General features: G+C 40.5%; 1 non-coding gene across 1 annotated transcript; it reads right to left on the reverse strand.

Moving 5' to 3' along the window:
- Positions 1 to 1,283: 1,283 nt before the first annotated feature.
- trnas-gcu (transfer RNA serine (anticodon GCU)) lies at positions 1,284 to 1,365 on the reverse strand. The gene has a single exon. It is a non-coding gene; the product is annotated as a tRNA-Ser (tRNA).
- Positions 1,366 to 3,475: the final 2,110 nt, after the last annotated feature.

Consider the following 3,475-nt stretch of genomic DNA (forward strand, 5'->3'; position numbering starts at 1 on the left):
GTGGTTGGAACTCCCAGACTGATGTCATAATGCTCCCTGGTCCATGTCAACAGACGCTGCTCCAGATGAAGTGGGAGCTCCCATCCCTGGCAGATCACACACCTCTATACCATCATAGAAATATTACCCACTGAGCATTTCTACCACTGCAGCCATTGGTGGGAAATCCACATCATGAGAACCTAATATTAATTTTAGTCACCACAGAATCATTATTTCCAAAAGTCATTCTTTCTTAAACCTTATTTAGCATGTGCATATTGCAGTCAATCCGAAGATAGATAATGGTGCTAATTGATGTATGCTCAATAAAAAAATTACATCCTATTTTTCATGTTGAGTAATTGCGACTGAGCAAGGAAAGTATTTGTAATGTAATCACACTTTTATTCCAGGTAAGGGAATGTGGTTTGCATTATTTAAAATAAACTTGTTCACTGTGTAAAATGATCAAATTGGTCTCAGTTTCAAAACAAAATTGGTTACGTTGTCATCAATCTGAAATGTGGTGCCTTATTCTTTCAACCACACGGGTATTATAACGAAACGTCTGTTAATGACATGCGTATAAAGACACTTTAAATCATTTTTCATGTTTATGCTGCATGAATCTGCGGTTATTGATGTACAGTTTAGGTTCAGTCCCTAAAGTTAATATGCTGACTTCTCCAGTTTTTCATAGTTCAATGTGATGCATCCAGTGTGTGCATAACGAGAGGGAGCTCGCTTCCCACATCTTGTATTTGGGCCTTATGTCCAGCACTCCTCAATGGCGAGAGCAAGGGGCGAGGGCGAGACCAATGTGTAAGTCTTTCTGTGCCCATGCACAGCACCCACATCGGCAATTCTCTACTGTACATTTACAGCTAGTTCTCGGTGCCCCTACACTCACGCCCTGCTCCTTTTGAAATATCTCCATTATTTTGTGCTCTTCTCACCAAGATGAATCACTTATACTCAACCTGCTCCAGATTTCATTTGACAAAACACTCATGAAGAATCCCACTGCATAAACATGCCCCTCACATCTCTTGTTATTTGGTTTTCCTGGATCTCTTTCATATGATAAAAGGTCACAGCAGCTTGACTTGAAAAAGAAAGTCGCGCTCCTTTTCAATATCCCAATGCAATGTACATTTCAATGCAGTTTAGGCAACAGAACCAAATTATTCTTTGAGATTTTATGATAGCGTCGATGCATACAAACTGACATGGCAGTTTCAATTTCAGTAAGACAGCTGTGATCATCCAAAAATAGCAACATTGAAGACCACTGATAACACCGACGAGAGTGGGACTCGAACCCACGCGTGCAGAGCACAATAGATTAGCAATCCATCGCCTTAACCTCTCGGCCACCTCGTCATACAGACCTATGCACCTATAATCTTATCAATAAGTGAATTGCATAAATTATGCAGAGCAGCAGATATTTCTCCCTTGTTTTGGTGAAATGATAAATAGCACAGTACCGTTCCAAGACTATGGTCTGACCTCTGGGTTCTGGGGCAAGCGCATTCCCACTGTGACACTCTGCTCACAGTGGTCTGAACAAAAATGAAGAAATGACTATGTAACAAGGTCTGTTGAATTCTGTGAAGATTTGAAGTCAATGGAATGAAGAATCCGAGACAGCAGGAGGTGTTCTTTCAAGAAAGAGTTGGATAGAGCTCTTAAGGATAGTGGAATAAAGGGTTATGTGGATAAGGCAGGAACAGGATACTGATTGAGGATGATCAGCCATGATCATAATGAATGGTGGTGCTGGCTCGAAGGGCAGAATTGCCTACTCCTGCAGCTATTGTCTATTGTCTATTAAATTGCCTGTGAGGAATTGTTTGCCAGATTGGAGGAGAGTGCATAGTGCTCAAAGTCATTATTCGGAACACCTTTCTTCCACACAGATATGTTTGACACGCACCTGTGTACAGGACAGACAATTTCAAAATCCGAAATAAGGCTAAACTGACAATTGAATTCAACAATGCAAAACCCTTGATCTGTATAATTTTCCTGGGCCGTGCGACACCAAGTCACTGTATGATAACAGCAACACAGTGAGCAAATGTCAGAAGGAAAATGAGTGCAGTGCCAGAGCGAATGCTGGGAGCAGCAGTTGACACACGGGGAAGTGCATTTCCCACAACAGGAACACTTCCCAAACAGCGGACTGCGGTGAAAGAATTCAGAGGGGGTTTACACTTAGGAATTTGATGGCAAATGTCGAAATTGTATATTTCAACAATCTACCCATCTTTGTAATTGGTTGCTCACTACTTTCCTCACTCGGGGTCAGAACCACTGGTGAAGATGATCCTATAATCCCCGTTACTATCCATGGAATCAGAGAAATTCGGTTTCCCAAACGTTAAGGTAAAACCAGGAATGTGGAGGTAAGCATTAATGCGTTGCTCTTGTGCTACATGTGACCAGTGCACGGTACCTCTGTTCCAGTATAGTGGGCTGTGCTGTGCCGAAGTTTGACGTTTGAGCCTCACATGGAGCAGCTTCAATTTGTCGTCGTGTTGATGGGTACGGATAAAAGGTGATATTGAGCAAAGCCAAGTTTATGGGAAGATACCCGTGTTTGTGGATTGAGAAACGACCTTTTCTGGATAATGACTCCTTGATCAACAAACATACTGCAAGTATTTAAAAAGTGAAGAGACATGTGTGGAGAAAGAGCCGAAGGTGATTTTTCAGCAGATGGATAGCGTTTCCCATGTGCACTGTTTTAAGTTCCGGGAAAATAGATGTTGAACTGGTTTCATGTTACACAGTTTGTTGCAAACTCACAAAGGTTGTTGCAATAATAAAAAAAAGAAATCACATAGGACCGTTTGAATATTGTATTGAATTGAATTTTGGTCTGAGCATATTTTATCTTCAATGGCGTGGTGCAGAGAAGTGCCGAGGGTTAACAATACGAAAGGACAGAGTCTTCCTGGTGGATTTCTTGGGTCGAGTTAAGAATGTATGAAATATACATAACATCATGTGAATGTGGTCAAATCTTTAAAGTAGGTGTTGCGTCTCCAAGTGACGATTCAATTCATACTCATTAGGATATAACTTATCTCTGCAGTTACTTTAAGACATCAGCTCCATTTACAGTTTCACCTTGAATAATACATCACATCTTACCAATCCATGAACATTTTATATTCAATCTTATTCAGTTGTACGTGTTCATGAAATGTCTTTGTTTCCGAACTCAACCAAATTCGAAATTGTTACGTAACCACACTGACTTTCTCTCAATGGTAAATTCCCTCCTTGTATGTTTGCTCGTGTATCTTTTGAAACACTGTGAAATCAGCTTCGACGCTTTATTTCTGGAAAGTCATTCACGATTTAAATAATTCCATTGAGTGGAAGAAACTCTCATCCAAACCTTTCTTAATCATTCACTCATGGTTTTGAAGCTCTAACTAAAGTTATTGTTCCACTTGAAAGAGGGAATTTCCCTGATTTA

Source organism: Chiloscyllium plagiosum, unplaced genomic scaffold (assembly GCF_037043375.1).
Source record: "Chiloscyllium plagiosum isolate Xiang-an unplaced genomic scaffold, Cpla_swu_hap1 HiC_scaffold_39, whole genome shotgun sequence".
NCBI classification, from domain to species: domain Eukaryota; kingdom Metazoa; phylum Chordata; class Chondrichthyes; order Orectolobiformes; family Hemiscylliidae; genus Chiloscyllium; species Chiloscyllium plagiosum.